This window comes from Haliotis cracherodii, unplaced genomic scaffold (genome assembly GCF_022045235.1).
Source record: "Haliotis cracherodii isolate W230 unplaced genomic scaffold, xgHalCrac1.p SCAF_4, whole genome shotgun sequence".
Classification (NCBI taxonomy): domain Eukaryota; kingdom Metazoa; phylum Mollusca; class Gastropoda; order Lepetellida; family Haliotidae; genus Haliotis; species Haliotis cracherodii.
Window position 1 is genome coordinate 69,896,337 of NW_027266297.1, and position 19,029 is coordinate 69,915,365.

The following is a 19,029-nucleotide window of genomic DNA, read 5'->3' on the forward strand; positions in this document are numbered from 1 at the left end:
GTCACATCCAGTGAGTCCCAGGACCACATCACTGTAGGGGTGTCACATCCAGTGAGTCCCAGAACCACATCACTGTAGGAGAGTCACATCCAGTGAGTCCCAAAACCACATCACTGTAGCAGGAATGTCACATCCAGTGAGTCCCAGAACCACATCACTGTAGCAGGAGTGTCACATCCAGTGAGTCCCAGAATCACATCACTGTAGCAGGAGTGTCACATCCAGTGAGTCCCAGAACCACATCACTGTAGCAGGAGTGTCACATCCAGTGAGTGCAAGAACCTTTCTTTGGATGATTTGGTGACATGTCTTCTGAAGACTAATGGACTCATTGATAGTTGTTATCCAAGTTTTATCAGTGGCACATTCATAGTTGTCATGCTGTTAGTATTAGTTATGCAGAGTGAACCCCATTTAAGTATTAACATTAGTGTCATTAGACAGGGAGTAGGGGTAGGCCTTGATATTTGAGATGCCTATCAACACTCAACCTTCCTATAGTAATGACCGTAAAGTAATTAGCCCCCAACAGGGTGCCACGGCCATATGTGGAGGTGGTGTATTGTAGCAGACACCACAGGGGAGGCAGTGGGCCATGGAAGAAACGACTTTCACAGAATGAGGAATAACGCTTGCTCCTCCTCAGCTTGTAATAGACTCAGCTCGGGCAGAGTGGTCTGTCATAAAGACCCTGTACCCATGATGTTCCGGGGGTAGAATTGATCTCCTGCAACTCATGCTTTCGTAAGAGGACTATCGTTCTGGCAGGGTAGTTGGTCATAAAGACCCTGTACCCACGAGGATCCAGGGTAGAATTGATCTCCTGCAACCCTTGCTTGTCGTAAGAGGACTATTGCTCGGGCAGAGTGGTCTGTCATAAAGACCCTGTACCCACGATGTTCCGGGGTAGAATTGATCTCCTGCAACCTATGCTTGTCGTAAGAGGACATGAACAGGATTGTATGGTCATCATATCCCAATTGTGTTGGTCAATGCTCGTGATGTCATTCACAGACAGCTGTTACATATCTTGAATATTGCGGAGTGAGGGTAAAACAACAGGCAAACATAAAGACCTTGAAAGAAATATAAACAGTAAAGCCCATGAAAGTCTATAATAGTTGGCAAGTCTAGATTGCTGCACTTCTGAAAATGAAGAGGGCCTCTGGGCTCCCATTTTATGATATTTTGTTACGATAATTTAGCAGCTGTAAAATATTTTCAGACTGTGAGTAATCCCTGGTACAGGTGAACTATGTGTGCTTCCAGGGCAAGTCGCCGGTTATTCTGATTTCACCCGACTTCCATGGGACATGCTTGGGATATTGAGACCATGTCAAGTAATAATCCCACAAGATTGTTTATCAATATCTTATACCGTATTTGACTTAATAAGCGCCCAGGGCTCTCTCAAAATTAGAAATAGGGGGCTCTTATTAGAATGATATTTTGGTGGAAAAAAGTTGAAAAGAGTTGAAAGATAAATTTCGTGGTTTATGCTGTCAGCCTGAGATGTTTATATACGACAGATATATTTTTCCAGAATTTAATTGCCATAATTAAGGGTGCATATAACACATGAGTGCGTATTATACACGAATAGATAAGTCTTGTGTACATTGATCAATCAGAAGGGGTGCTAATTGGGATTGTTCACTAGCCAATATATTAACAAATATCGCCGTGGGTGCTTATTAGAGCGGGGCGCTTATTACGCCAAATACGGTAATCATCCAAGAAACATACTTATATACTTGTAGATATTCATCCTGACTTTATTAGGCTTGGCCTGTCTGATTGACCTCAATTATCCATACAACACAATTAGGCTGGGCCTGTCTGATTGACCTCAATTATCCATACAACACAATTAGGTTGGGCCTGTCTGATTGACTTCAATTATCCACACAACACAATTAGGCTGGGCCTGTCTGATTGACCTCACTTATCCATACAACACAATTAGGCTGGGCCTGTCTGATTTGCGTTCCCTTATCCATACAACACAATTAGGCTGGGCCTGTCTGATTGAACTCACTTATCCATACAACACAATTAGGCTGGGCCTGTCTGATTGACCTCAATTATCCATACAACACAATTAGGCTGCGCCTGTCTGATTGACCTCAATTATCCATACAACACAAGTATGCTGGGCCTGTCTGATTGACCTCAGGTATCCATTCAACACAAGTATGCTGGGCCTGTCTGATTGACCTCAGGTATCCATACAACACAATTAGACTGGGCCTGTCTGATTGACCTCACTTATCCATACAACACAATAAGGCTGGTGACTTTTGATTGACCTCACTTATCCATACAACACGATTAGGCTGGTGACTTTTGATTGACCTCACTTATCCATACAACACAATTAGGCTGGTGACTTTTGATTGACCTCACTTATCCATACAACACAATTAGGCTGGTGACTTTTGATTGACCTCAATTATCCATACAACACAATTAGGCTGGGCCTGTCTGATTGACCTCAGGTATCCATAAATTACATGTATGCTGGGCCTGTCTGATTGACCTCAATTATCCATACAACACAAGTATGCTGGGCCTGTCTGATTGACCTCAGGTATCCATACAACACAATTAGACTGGGCCTGTCTGATTGACCTCACTTATCCATACAACACAATTAGGCTGGTGACTTTTGATTGGCCTCAATTATATACACAGTTAGGCAAGGCCTGTTTGATTGGTCTCACTCATCCATACAACACAACTGGACAGGGCCTGCTTGATTGACATATATACGAGGTATGTACATGCTGACACAGGACTCCTTAATTTTACCCTGACATTGACCCTTGACAGAGACACGGAACTGTGAGCAAGTTGAACACGCAGCAATGCATAATTCATATTGTTTTCTTTCTGACTTGAAGTGAATGATGTTGTAAGGTCAGTTTGTGATGGACTTGCATCCTGCAGAAGTAGAGGGAGGCAAGCTGACTAATCACTGAACTATGTCTCTGGCAATAAGAGTTATCTCCCCATTGTCTGGTATGCACAACTATTTACACTTGCATCAAGACGCACAACTATTTACATTTGTGTCAAGATCCACATCTATTTACACTTGTATCAAGACACACATCTATTTACACTTGTATCAAGACACACATCTATTTACACTTGTATCAAGATGCACAACTATTTACACTTGTATCAAGACGCACAACTATTTACACTTGTATCAAGACACACATCTATTTACACTTGTATCAAGACACACATCTATTTACACTTGTATCAAGACACACATCTATTTACACTTGTATCAAGACGCACAACTATTTACACTTGTATCAAGACGCACAACTATTTACACTTGTATCAAGACGCACAACTATTTACAGAGCAAGAAGTTGATGCCAGCAAGCACCTTGAAGCCCGCTGACAGTTGGCCATGGAACAGGTGCTTGCAAGGCACCTCCTCATTCAACATAAGTTCCCAGAAAACTATGTAATGTTTCCGGACTTGTCCACATAAGGTGTGGAGGTTATTTTGGGTTGATTGTGTCGGAGTTAGTGTATGTTGTTGATAGTCTGGCCAGGTGTTGAACCAGGTGACTATAGCCTTGTAACCTTCTTTGTCTGCTGGAGGTGGTTCTCACCTATCCTGTGACAATGCTGTTTGTTCAGGTACCTGTGTTGGGAGAAAGTCAGACTCAAACAAGCTCCCTTCCCAACACACAAGTTACCAGCTGGGTGCTTAGTCAACAGTTGACGACTTCACAGGGAAGTTAACACCTCGTTGTAAAATATACCATCAGCTAAGTGTACAAGCACCATTAATTCATAACTCTGAATACACATGGATTAATTTGCTCTGGGGCCAGACCAGGGAAATATCGGCCCTCTTTCAAGTTGAATATGGCCATCCAGTGTGTCTTCTCTGATATATGTTGTCTGGGGAGCATATCATTGCATCCCATCTTGATAAAGGCAGGTTGCTGGACTCTTCCCCCCTCCCAGCCCCACAGCCCCCTAATATCACAGAGGTGGTCTCATCAGCTGGTCATGTTTAGAATGTTTCAGCAGGTGATTTGCAGCCATAATTTATTACCCTCATCAGCTAATTCCCTGTCTGACCATTTCAGCATCTTGAGATCGGATTCCATGCTGATTCTCCAGGTGTTGTTATATTTCCCCTACTCACGATCCGCAGACAACACCCCAGCCTCTCACCCCCACACTTGCTTCAACATCTCCCCTAAATTCATTATCTATCCCTCCCCTCCCTGCCCTGCTCCTATCCCCAAACTCATTCCCAACCTACCCCCTCCCCTCCCTGCCCCCATCCCCAATACTACCCCATCCCCTCCCTGCCCCCATCCCCCAACCTACCCCATCCCCTCCCTGCCCCCCTCCCCCAACCTACCCCCTTCCCCTCCCTGCCCCCATCCCCCAACCTACCCCATCCCCTCCCTGCTCCCATCTCCCAACCTACCCCCTCCCCTCCCTGCCCCCATCCCCCAACCTACCCCCTCCCCTCCCTGCCCCCATCCCCCAACCTACCCCATCCCCTCCCTGCCCCCATCTCCCAACCTACCCCCTCCCCTCCCTGCCCCCATCCCCCAACCTACCCCTTCCCCTCCCTGCCCCCATCCCCCAACCTACCCCCTCTCCTCCCTGCCCCCATCCCCAAACCTACCCTACCCCCTCCCTGCCCCCATCCCCCAACCTACCCCCTCCCCTCCCCTCCCTGCCCCCATCCCCCAACCTACCCCATCCCCTCCCTGCCCCCATCCCCCAACCTTATACATCTGCACACCTCACACAACCCATCATCAACCACCACCCTACCTACACACCCAGCCTTACTCTCTCAGCACCCCACACCTTATACCCATAGACCCCCTATCTTCCAACACGATTTGCCTTTTGCTCAGACCACACATATGCTCCACCCTTTCCCTTCCCTTCCCTTCCTCACCCGACCCACCCTGAAACCCCAGTCCCACCCACCCTAAAACCCCAGTCCCACCCACCCCTGAAAGCCCAGTCCCACTCACCCCTGAAACCCAAGTCCCACTCAACCCTGAAACCCAAGTCCCACTCACCCTGAAACCCCAGTCCCACCCACCCCTGAAACCCCAGTCCCATTCACCCCTTAAACCCCAGTCCCACTCACCCCAGAAACCCCTGTCCCACTCACCCCTGAAGCCCCAGTCCCACTCACCCCTGAAACCCAAGTCCCATTCACATCCTCTGTTGCCATACAGCTGGGCAATCAAGACAGCCACATTCCGGATTCATCACACACCAGTATGTCATTCTCCCAGATTCCTTCACCCCAAATCAGATCCTTGGCAGTCACAGAAAACCAATTTGTCTCTTTTGGATGTATCTTAATTACCCTAGTGTGTCCGCAGCAATCAGATAATGACGGACAGCCACATGTTCTGACTTGTGATGTCTGCCTAAACTACCTGTAGAACAATTAACAGAGATTACGTTCCATCGGTCTCATTCCCACAAGTCCATCTCCTCCCTCCAGCACTGGCGACAGCTCACACCCCAGACCAAACTTGGGCTATGTTGATGTATATGCAGGCAGCTACTTCAAAGCCAATGTCATCCGATTAAGATGTGATTACCAGATTGTTGTGTGGTAGGAGTGATTAAGGGCTGAGCCATCATGTCTGATGAAGTGGGAGAAGATGTGGTGCTATCAACATCCAGACTGGTCAGACTGTCCGAATTAGCCGCCATTACATCATTACATCAACACTGTGAAGGGCTGGCTGATTGGCTGCGATAATGTTTGTGTTGAAGCACCAGGTGTGGTCCATATTGGAGGTCCTATCAACAACCACTGGTGAAGCTGACCATGACTCGGGTATTCACAGGGCTCTTTGATAGAGATGAACTAATGTCGGGATAAAACTTTTCCCTCTTTCTCACTCATAATGTGGTCCCCTCCCTGCAGGGCCTGGAACATTGCTGGATGAGGTGGAACCTTCACGAACTAACTCACTCACTCACCCATTAACTCACGCACCCACTAACTCACCCATTAACTCACGCACCCACTAACTCACCCATTAACTCACACACCCGCTAACTCACCCATTAACTCACGCACCTGCTAACTCAGCCATTAACTCACGCACCCACTCACTCACCCATTAACTCACGCACCCACTCACTCACCCATTAACTCACGCACCCACCCACTCATTCACACACTAATTCACTCACTCACTCACCCACTCACTCACCCATTAACTCATGCAATCACACACTCATTCACACACTAATTCACTCACTCACTCACCCACTCACTCACCCATTAACTCATGCATTCACACACTTACTCACTCACACACTAACACACTCACTCACCCACTAACTCATGCGCCCTCTCATTCACCCCCTTATACACTCACTCACACACTAACTCACTCACCCACTCACTCACCTCTCATTCACCCACTAACACCCACTCATTCACCCACTCATTCACCCACTCACTCACCTCTCATTCACCCACTAACACCCACTCATTCACCCACTCACTCACCTCTCATTCACCCACTCACTCACCTCTCATTCACCCACTATCACACAATCACTCCCCAACTAATTCACTCACTAACCCACTCACTTGCACACTCACTCCTCTTCAACCTTCATACTAAGGGGGGGCACAGGTGGTCCAGTCGTCTAAGGCGCCATGATTCGCTATGCAGAGTTGCGTCCCTTAGGCACGCCAGAAACCTATGATTGTGAGTTCGAATCCCGGTTCGCCCCTATTTTGTTTCTAGGTTTGTCAGCACCATACCCGTGCTCGTGGGTTTCACTGAAGTGGTAAATGTCTGAGACCTGCATCACTTCGGGCTTTCCTCCCACATTAAGCTGACACGCCGCGATGTAACTGGAATACTGTTAAAAGCGGCGTTAAACCCAACTCACTCACTCATACTAAGGATAAATACCTGGTCACTAAGACTGCTTGACCGGAACATGATTACAACTAGAAGAGGATACTTTAGAAATCGTCATCGTATACATGATGACATATGATTGTTAACACACTGCTATGTATTCCAGAGTGGGGCAGGATCACTCTTCAGTCTATTTAGTCCACACTTACAGCTGTAATTAGCTGTGCTTGAGAGGCAAGTTATGGGGTGTTACGGAGAGACCATTTAGAGCTAATTATGTTGTCAGGTGACATGTCTTGAGACACACCTGTGTGTTGTCGAGGTTACGAGGAACACATTCTTGACAGCATCTGGAGCTTCTGTTTAACATACATCCTGCTTCTTCCCGGATTCAAAGCCTGGCCTTTGTCCACTGAGTCTCGTGCCTCACTTCCACGTGTATCTGTTTAAGTGGCTATAGTCGGACATGGCACCACGCAGGAGTGTTGACTTTTAAAGTGACACTTGTAGATATTTTCTCGGGAGACAACTCAATATAGCTGTAGTTAAGGCTTGCCGGAAACTTCAAGTTGACTAATCTCCCTGAAGATGTTTTTGAGTAGGGACAGGCTCATTTCCGAAAGGGATGGATGAGTCCCATGGTAGTATGAAGAAGTAGGGGGAGGCCTTCCTGCACATGCTCTCTCCCTAGTAGTCGACACAGCTGGAACACTGCCAGACACTATTTCCTGCTCCAGGAACAACTATCTTTCTTCAGAAATACTTTGCTATTTTTGACAGACAGATGTTATTGTCAGTTATATCAAAGACAGACAGACATTGTCAGGTTATTAAGAGACAGGCATAATTGTTAGTTATATCAAGGACAGACAGACATTATTGTCAGTTATATCAAAGGACAGACAGACATTATTGTCAGGTTAACAAGAGATAGGCATTATTGTCTAGGTATATCAAGGACAGACAGACATTATTTTCAGTTACATCAAGGACAGACAGACTTTATTGTCAGTTATGTCAAGGGACAGACAGACATTGTCAGTTATATCAAGGACAGACAGACATTATTGTCAGTTATATCGAGGTACAGACAGACATTATTGTCAGGTTATATCAAGGGACAGACAGACATTATTGTCAGTTATATCAAGGTACAGACAGACATTATTGTCAGGTTATATCAAGGGACAGACAACCATTATTGTCAGTTACATCATGTGGAAAAGCTGATTGAAGCATGATTCTATGGTTATGTCTCAGTGAACGATGCTGGAATGTTGCTGGAACATTGCGTGACATTGAGAACCTGTAGCCATCACACAGGTTCATCCATTTTCTGGAGATCAGTCAGTAATATGATTGACTGTCTGAGAGGAATCAATTAGATCTCCCAATAGGTCAATAAAGCTTCCGTCTGGACAGAGTACTTAACATCTTGACTGGCTTGTGTAGCTGCCAGTTGTATGGCTGGACTTGGGGGAGATTGAGTCATTAATGGAATCGGGCACCACAGGACATCACCCTAGACCTGACATTTGTAGGATATAACAAATTTATCACATACCTCCCTGCCCGCCATTCAGGCCACCCTTCTGCACCTAACTCTTCAATCAGATTCAGATGGGGCATTTTGTGCAGAGATGAAAATGCATGAACACATTTGTCTTTGCTCACAAAACAAATATCAGTAGGTTCTGTAGACTGAATGTGAATTGCACTGAAACTGCAGAGTGTCCGGTGAAGTACATCATAGTGCCTGATTAGTACAGTTCTACACCACACACACAAGGGGAAGCTCTGACTGTGACATCCTAACTGTATCCTCCCACCCTCCTCACTCCCTTATTGTTTTACTTTCTTTCACTCATACCCAAGCCCTTCACTCACTCACTCACTCACTCACTCACTCACTCACTCACTCACTCACTCACTCAAGCAGGGTTAGGAAGACACTTATGTATGTCCGGTCAGAGCAGCATTAACAAATCTCCTCACATTGAATTCACTCACTCACTCACTCACTCACTTACCCACCAACTCACTCACTCACTCACTTAGGAAGACACTTATGTATGTCCGGTTAGAGCAGCATTAACAAATCTCCTCACATTGAATTCACTCACTCACTCACTCACTCACTCACTCACTCACTCACTCACTCACTTAGTAAGACACTAATGGATGTCTGGTCAGAGCAGCATCAACAAGTCTCGTCACATTGGATTCACTTACAGTAGTTGTGACAGGAAGATGTCTGGATGACAAGGCAGTTCTCCATAAGCCAGTTATGACAAAGTTAATGTTTGTCGGTACAGCTGCCCAAAGGAAATGTTCCCCATCAAAACGATTCTTGGGAACCAAATTTCGTTCCCAAATATGTAATACAATGAAGCAGTTCCTCCACTTCGTCCTGTAAAACCCCTGACAGATGATATTGCTGCAGCATGTCTTTACCACTAAATGTCTCATCTCAAACTCAACATCAGTATTTACTTTCACATCATTTTGTTTCAGTCCATTAAAGACATCTCTGACGGGAGAAGAACAAACATGGCTGTCAATGCACTCCATGAAGACAAGTCCTGGGCTGCTTGGATGGAAGGTTTTCCATGAAGACTGTGCCATGAGGGTCGGTCCGTGAGGGTCGGTCCGTGAGGGTCAGTCCATGAGGGTCGGTCCGTGAGGGTCGATCCATATCTAAATGTGTGTAATGGATGAAGTTCCTGAGAGTTCCGCCTCACAATGACTCTGAGCTGGGAAGAACATGCATAACTCTCTGTCCTACTCAAGGTATTTACACTACAGTCTCGTTGAGATCCAAAGATGGTCCCGGGCAGATCCAGTCTTGCCTGAGCAAACACCAGAAACAAAGATGGTCCGGGGGACAAGCAAAGTGATTGTCTATTGAGGTGATGGGTAGCCTAGTGGTTAAAGCATTCGCTCATGACACGGAAGACCCGAATTCGATTCCCCACAAGGGTAAAACTTGTGGAGACCATTTCTTGTGACCCCCACTGGAATATTGCTGAAAGTGGCAAAGAAACCAGCTTACTCACTCACTATTGAGGATCAGAGAATCAGAAAATGTACCATAACCATTTTAGTATGCCAAGCCCTGAACCAAAGTCAAGAAGAATGTTATGCAGGTCTGAGTAAACATCTGGACCCTGACATGATCCGTGACAGATCCAACAATGAGATCCAGTGTTAAGCCCAGGTCTGAGTAAACATCTGGACCCTGACATGATCCGTGACAGATCCAACAATGAGATCCAGTGTTAAGCCCAGGTCTGAGAAACATCTGGACCCTGACATGATCCGTGATACATCCAACTATGAGATCCAGTGTTAAGCCCAGGTCTGAGAAACATCTGGACCCTGACATGATCCGTGACAGATCCAACAATGAGATCCAGTGTTAAGCCCACGTCTGAGAAACATCTGGACCCTGACATGATCCGTGACAGATCCAACAATGAGATCCAGTGTTAAGCCCAGGTCTGAGTAAACATCTGGACCCTGACATGATTCGTGACAGATCCAACAATGAGATCCAGTGTTAAGCCCAGGTCTGAGAAACATCTGGACCCTGACATGATTCGTGATAGATCCAACAATGAGATCCAGTGTTAAGCCCAGGTCTGAGAAAACATCTGGACCCTGACATGATCCGTGACAGATCCAGCAATGAGATCCAGTGTTGAGGTGGACGGAAATAAGAACAGCCCTCTTGCATGAGGTCAAGAGAACAGCTTCCTTCACATCTGGTGTAGTTCTGACTGGTTAGGACTGGTTTGTCTGCTCCAGGTTCAGCCAGTTTGGCCTCAGACAGAAGAGTTGATGAAGTACAGAGCCCCCATCACCTGCTAACAAGAAAACTATCAGTATTGGAGAAACAAAACCATGACGTGTTATGCCATCAACATTAAGTCATATGACAGTTACGCAAACATCACTGGGCGCGGCATAACCCATCTACAGACGTAAGGTTGCCCAATGGCCTGGGTGATTTCTCATCCTGCAGACGACATGGTTTGATTCCCCACACACCCTTGGTCACCTTGCCATGGTAGTAAAGCTGTGAAGCTGCGGGACTCCCTCTGTCTTCAGTTTGTCTGTGTTTCTCCACGATGGGAATATGTGTAGTGTTGTTCTTGGATATACCTGGATTTTACCTGGATTTACCTGAACAAGAGCGGACACATCACACAGGTGAGTACAATCAGTATTTATTGGTGTGTTGGCTCGGCCCAATATTTCCTCAGGGGGTCGAGTAGATGATCCTGGTCTTAGTGTTTGATGCTCTGTTCATTATGCCCCAGGCTTTGTCATATATTTGCCAGGGCCATAAAGTTTAATCAGCTTTGTCCCCGTAACAATAAAACCCAGGTAGATAAGTAAGATTTAATTGTTATGAATGCTAAGCACTTTGATTATTTCCTGTCTGGAGGTAGACCGACACCCAGAGGTGAATTGGGCTGACCTTGTCCCCGAACTGACAGCCATTGGTCGTGACAGATTATCTCCAAACACCACCTCACGACCAAACAAAAGGAATTGTTGTCGTTGGGGTTTGAGCTCCAACTACCAAATGTTCTACAAATGCTAAATGGGATGTCTTGGCAATAAATGGTAGCCTTGTATCCACCATCAATCTTATCATTTTCTCCCCAGTGTGTAAAAGAACCATTTACTGCCCACTACTTACAGGAAAGGGCCGCGCTTCAAAGACAGTGTGTAGTTTGTCCGTCTCTGAGCTCATGCTATGGCCTGTTAATGGATTATCTTAGGTTTGTTTCTCTTTAATGGTTCGACTGGGTCGGCGTGACACAGGAGTTATTGACCCGGAGTAGGCGTTCAATGGTATGGACGCTCTGCTTGCTTCAGACAGACCGCAAGTTGATCCTGTGTACAATGCTAGTGTACCATGTGTCAGTCTTAGTGACCATCAGGGATCAGTGGTAATAGTAGGGGTCGGTCTTCGGCAAGTGTCATTCCTGATTTTCCATACAACCCTGGTCTGTCATAAACTTGGGAGAAGTGTCCAGTGACTGACTTGAAAGTGAACAGAAGTGGGAGATGCTGTTTGTAATTGTACCGCCCCCTTCCTAATTAGAGGCCGGGAGGGGGCGAGGGTGTCTGCTGCCTGGGGCAGGTTGTTGCTCTTTGGGATGTCAAAATTTTGTAATTGTTTGTAAGTTCTTTGAGAGGCATTTAGAAGCTGGAGTACTAAGTAAGGATAAGATATATGGGTGAACGTTTCGGTGTAGGTGCTTACACTTGCTTGATAATGGTGTTAAAACCAACACCGAAACGTCGTTCCTAATGGTAATAAAGAAGTTGTTTATCAACATATCTTGCTGTTAGTTTTGTTATATTTTTGGTGTTTGAGTGGTTTGAACATGTTGCTTTGTTTGGGTTATGTTATCAACCAGGTAACACGTTTACAATTCGTCAATTTTTCCAACATTTTACCTAGATTTACAACAACTGATATTCAGAAAAATGCTTGATAATTCTACAACTGTATTTTCTGAATATTGGAAAGAATTCGTCCTGTGTTAAATTCCCCCACTGCTGGCCCGGCAGGACAATGCTGCAGTACTGCACTACCCTGCCATAACCTGCTCACAGCTCTCTTTCCTTTGACATTTTACTTATTTTTTGTCTGTAGAAAAATAAAAAAAATCGCTTTTCATTTCTTGTCATATATCAATGTTTTTGGAGTTGAACTTGTTAACCAAGTTTTTAAGAAGCCTGGCCTTATGTTCCTGAAGTCCTATTCAATGTTCACAATGTTGGTGGGGCCGTCGGGTAGCCTAGTGGTTAAAGCGTTCGCTCGTCACACAGAAGACCCGGGTTCGATTCCCGACATGGGTACAATGTGTGAAGCCCATTTCTGGTGTCCCCCGCCGTGGTATTGCTGGAATATTGCTAAAAGCGGCGTAAAACCATACTCACTCACTCACTCACTCACTCACCCACTCACTCACCCATAACACTCACTCACTCACTCACTCACTCACTCACTCACTCACATTCAACCTCGGGATCGTTACAGAAATCTGAGAGATTATTTCCGAGTTGGATGTGTGATGCTGCTGAAATATTGTTTCACTCACCCACCCATAACACGTTCACTCACTCACTCACTCACTCATGCATGCATGAAGATAGCTATGAAATGATCATCCGTATCACATGTCTTCATTCAGATGTCTGTAACTGGGAGGGCCTACTGCAGACCGTGTAATGTAGGCAAATATTGGTTTTATCCCCCTCTGGTTATACCCCTCTTGTTATACCCCACTGAAGACTGCTGACAATTTACAGTTCCATCAATACACACTGTGAGGTTACCAATGTATGTGTTTGTCTGTTCAGTGGACCCTACCAGACTTGCTTTAGCATGAAAAATCCTGTGCAAGCTATAGCCGTCACACTTTAATTGAATGTTTTCATGATGAGTTTGTCTGCCTGATGTGATGTGAACTGGTCTGTCATGTCTCCCTTGGGCTCCCACCCTGTTTGTCGCAGTCTATGAAACCTGATAAGAACGTAATTTGGCAAATAATATATAATAACAGATTATTAAGCAACAAAGCAAGGAGCATAATGTCTTTAACCCCCACCTATAGAGAGATCGTCACAGCCCGGGGTGACGGAGCTTTTTCATTTTCATCAGGTTGTGCCCTGGGGTACACAGGAGATTAGAAAGTTGAACACCTCAGTAACCTGTTGAATTCAGGCCTTTAATGGTAGGGTGGAGGTGGGGTGGGGTGGGGTGGGGTGGGGTGGGCTGATAAAAATCCTATATATTATTTCACTCAAGTCTGAACGCATTCAAGGTGGATGAGGCTGGGGTCACTTGGCTCAAGTCATTCAAAACCCACTTTATGAGCATGTCCGTTCTCATTTATTATGAAGATCAATGTCGAAGTAAATGATTCCCCTAATTACACACAACATGCTCCTTTACACACAATGTAAATACAATATGTTTGTTGATGACTGTGCAGCAATTTGCAAGCTAATTGTAATTTTAAGATTGATGTTATGAGAAAACATCAGCGTGTTCACCCTCAAAGACTCACAAGCTTGACATTACTTAAAGCCTTGTGTGCCTAGCTTGACATTACTTAAAGCCTTGTGTGCCTAGCTTGACATTACTTAAAGCCTTGTGTGCCTAGCTTGACATTACTTAAAGCCTTGTGTGCCTAGCTTGACATTACTTAAAGCCTTGTGTGCCTAGCTTGACATTACATAAAGTCTTGTGTGCCTAGCTTGACATTACTTAAATGTATGCCTAGCTTGACATTACTTAAATGTGTGCCTAGCTTGACATTACTTAAAGCCTTGTGTGCCTAGCTTGACATCACTTAAATGTATGCCTAGCTTGACATTACTTAAATGTGTGCCTAGCTTGACATTACTTAAATGTGTGCCTAGCTTGACATTACTTAAATGTGTGCCTAGCTTGACATTACTTAAAGCCTTGTGTGCCTAGATTGACATTACTTAAAACCTTGTGTGCCTAGCATGACATTACTTAAAGACTTGTGTCCCTAGCTTGCCGTAAAGCCTTGTGTCCCTAGCTTGCCGTAAAGCCTTGTGTGCCTAGCTTGACGTAAAGCCTTGAGTGCCTAGCTTGGTCTTAAGATTTGAGTGCCTGGCTTTACATATAGCCTTGTGTAGCTGGCTTGATGTAAAGCCTTGTGAGCTTCGCTTGTCGTAAATCCTTGTGTGCCTGGCTTGTTGTAAATCCTTAGGTGCCTAGCTTGATGTAAAACTGGCTTCATGTAAAGCCTTTTGTACCAAGCTTGACGTAAAGCCTTGTGAAACTGGCTTCATGTAAAGCCCCATTATCTCATGTATTATCACTGTATTACAATAACTGTAGAGTAGTCAAGGTATTCAATCCAGTAAGTAGGTGAAAGGTCCCAGGGTCACTCAGTGTCATGATGTACTAAACCTGATTATAGATAGTCAAGATTTGAGGAGTTTAAAATACTCAGGGACCCCTCTGGCCAAGAATATGTCTAAGGATACCATTCCCATGAGGATTCTGGGGTAGAACAGGTCCCCAGCAACCCATGCTGGTCGTATCATGGGGATTCCGGGTTAGAATAGGTCTCCAGCAACCCATGCTGGTTGTACATTGGAGATTCTGGTTTAGAACAGGTCTCCAGCAACCCATGCTGGTCGTACCGTGGGGATTCTGGGTTAGAACAGGTCCCCATCAACCTATGCCGGTCGTACCATGGGGATTCTGGGTTAGAACAGGTCCTCAGCAACCTATGCTGGTTGTACCGTGGGGATTCTGTGTTAGAACTGCCCAGGAACCTATGCTGGTCATATCATGGGGATTCTGGGTTAGAACAGGTCCTCAGCAACCCATGCTGGTCGTATCATTGGTATTCCGGGTGGGAATTGGTCCCCATCAACCTATGCTGGTCGTACTGTAGGGATTCTGGATTAGAACAGATCCCAGCAACCTATGCTGGTCATATCATGGGGATTCTGGGTTAGAACATGTCCTCGGCCACCTATGCTGGTCGTATCATTGGTATTCCGGGTTGGAATCGGTCCCCATCAACCCATGCTGGTCGTTCTGTGGGGATTCTTGATTAGAATAGACATGATGTAAATAAAATGTATATTAAGTTTTAAATGTTGCAAGTGTTTTTTTCGTTGGACTTTTCTTAATGTGCCAAGAATTCGCAAAGAAAAAGGTATTGCCTGATGGATGCTGTATTCTTCATGGCTGTGTTATAACGAAATAGTGTTATAAGGAGGCAGCACACCTGTGCCACTGTGCCTGTAGTTGGAGCTGCTTGTTTCTTGTCCTTCAGTTGGACAGTCATCTTGAGGAATTATGACATTTATTTGTGGGACAAGTTAAGTTTCTCTTTGTTGAGCAGCGTGGTGAGAACGGACAGGTGTGGTCACGTGACTCTGGGAGAGTGGACTTGTGACTGTCAAAAGCGTGTCAAATTAATATTTATCTCAATGCCTCTCAGGACGTGGCCTACTGACACTGACTTTCTCAGTCACACGGGCAGAAGAGACATGCGTATGTCTTGCATCATCCAGTAGTTAACACTTCTCAGTGGGTCATTCATCACATAAAACAGAAGTGAAACATTTTCTTTCATTTGAAACATTTCAAGCAAAATGTTTCAATGTATTTTCTAGGGATGACATGGTTCACAAATAAATCTTAATAGTTTTAAGACATAAATTCTGTTCTTGTCATTTCTGACTGGTGTTGACTCTCAAATTTTATCTGAAATACACTAAAAGTAGTGATTGAAATGAGATTTTATATTTTCTAATCTGAGACAGATATTCAGGAAGTTTCAAGCTGGGGTTTATATGCCCCATGAAATCTAACAATTCAAGCAAACTTGCTGCAAATAAAGTATCGCGATATGTTTTGTATTGTGAACAAAGAATCGTGATTGTTGGGGGATAATCGTATCATATGGAGGAATAGGCGTATGATATCGGGGGGAATAGTCGTATTTGGGGGATAGTCATATAATATCGGGGGATAGTCGTATTGTATTGTGGGATAGTCGTATTGTACTGGGGGATAGTCATATAATATCGGGGGATAGTTGTATTATATTGAAGGATAGTCGTATAATATCGGGGGATAGTTTTATTATATTGGAGGATAGTCATATGATATCGGGGGATAGTCGTATTGTATTGGGGGATAGTCGTATAATTGCGGGGGATAGTTGTATTATATTGGATAGTCGTGTAACATGGGGGGATAGTCGTATTGTATTGAGGAATAGTCGTACTGTATGGGGGGATAGTCATATAATATCGGGTGATAATTGTATTATATTGGAGGATAGTCGTATAATAGAATGACATAGCTCATTATCCCTGTCAAAAGTTGAGTAGTATGGTTTGACATCAATTTGACTTTGGGATCCGGCATATACATGTCTACTCAAACCTCTTCAAGCCCCTCAGGGGCATGGGTGGCCAGGTCGTTTAAGGCGCGGCAATTCACTGTACTGAATTGCGTCTCTTGGACACCATAGAAACCTTTGATTGTGGGTTCGAATTCCGTTTCTCCCCGAATATGTTTAAAGGTTTGTCAGCACCATACCCGTGCTTGTGGGTTTCACCAAAGTGGTAAACGTCTGAGACCTGCATCATTTCAGGCTTTCCTCCCACGTTAAGCTGACACGCTACGATATAACTGGAATACTGTTCGAAGCAGCTTTTAACCAACTCGTTCACTCTGCAATCACTGTGTAAAATGAGAGATTGTCCATGATTTTCTGTTAGGTGGAATGTTGTATATGATGCTCCAAGAAGGCGGCATTCAGGAATTGTTTCTCAGAAAGAACATCATACAGCATGTCCATCACTGTTTAGCCTAACATTTCGCAACCCTTCCCACAAATCAAATCCATCATGGCATTACACTTCGAACACACAGGAAGACTTATAATGGTGTTCTAGGGAAGAATTTTGAGTTATTGCAATTCCCTAATTTTTCAGTCCTGATTTTAACTGAAAGGGATAAAGCATGGCTGATGCTGCCTCGTATAATGGAATACTTCAAGTTGTTTCCTTGGTCCTTGTGTGCTGCCAGACCGCAGTATGTCTTGTGTCCTCGGTTGGGTTGTAAATCATGTTGTTTGTGGCGGAGACGTTGTGAGTGACACACCTCATGGCACTTGTGGCATGTTGCTGCCACAGGGATGCGAGATGTATGTCTAAAGCCGTGACTGAAGACTATATATTTGTGACACAGGTGACAGTTGGTCTTCACACTGGGAAACACAAGAAATGTGCATGTTAGATCTCCAGCTGGCATTACGAACATAAAACCATACAAGTATCCTCTCTATGCTGGAACAAGGAAATAGGATGACTGTTTGACTCGGGGAAATCGCCCATGATTACACCAGGCAGTTAATCAGGCCATGTTTACTCCACAGACAGTTGGATGCTTGTCTGTCTTGATGAAGTACAAGCATAGATCTGAAGCTGTTGTATGGCTGTCGTGGGAGATACACTTGATGCTGCCCAATGTCGCGTTGTGCTGTGTGTGATCAACTTTGTCCTTCTGACACTGTATTTTACCATATACCATTGTATTGTCCACTATATTCCATTGTATTGTCCAGTATGCTCTGTTGTATTTTCCACTGTTCCATCGTATTGTCCACTATCTTCCATCGTATTGTCGACTATCTTCCATGGTAATGTCCACTACGTTCCATTGTATTTTCCACTGTTCCATTCTATTTTCCACTCTATTCCATTGTATTGTCCACTATGTTCCATTGTATTGTCTACTCTATTCCATTGTATTGTCCACTCAATTCCATATCATGCCAAAGACCCGGGTTCAATTCCCCACATTGGTGCAATGTTTGAAGCCCATTTCTGGTGTCCCCCGCTCTGATATTGCTGGAGTGTTGCTAAAATTGGCATAAAGCCAACACTCACTCACTCACTCACTCGCTCACATCCCGATAGGACATTCTCAGTCACCCCAGTCACAGGCAGCCAGATTGGTAGTTATCTCATCACTCTGTTTTTGATAGAGACCAAAGGCATAACGAAACATTCATGATTTCATTCATGATTTCATTCATGATTTCATTCATGATTTCATTCATAACTTTCTTCTGTATAACCTGAGGGGTGGTGAGGTAGCCTGGTGGTTAAAGCGTTCGCTCGCCACTCCGAATACCCAGGTTCGATTCCCCAAATAGGTACCATGTGGGAAGCCCATTTCTGGTGTCACCTGATGTGATATTGCTAGAATATTTCTAAAAGCGCTGTAAAACCACACTCACTCACTCACTCACTCACTCACTCACTCACTCACTCACTCACTCTCTACATTAATTGAAAGAAAATCTATTGGGAAGTTTGAATGACAATCAACCAGTGTCCCATTCTATAACCTGATCTGAATCCCTAATACCAGTCCATATGGTTAATACTACTAGAATATTATCTTTAGTCTGTCTTACAGACCCTGATACATTTATATCAACTACAGCCCATGCAAGTCTATAATGTTTGGCAAGTCTAGATTACTGCAGTATCAGGGTCTGTACAAATCTTTACACGT

At 44.6% G+C, this 19,029-nt stretch overlaps 1 long non-coding RNA gene across 2 annotated transcripts in view; it reads left to right on the forward strand.

Annotated features, from left to right (window-relative positions):
- Positions 1 to 19,029, forward strand: part of LOC139479089 (uncharacterized) — a 128,972-nt gene that overhangs the window by 86,300 nt on the left and 23,643 nt on the right. For both annotated transcript variants that reach the window (XR_011654343.1, XR_011654344.1), the window contains exon 3: positions 9,426 to 11,123. This is a non-coding gene — a long non-coding RNA (uncharacterized lncRNA). The remainder of the gene's footprint in view (positions 1 to 9,425; positions 11,124 to 19,029) is intronic.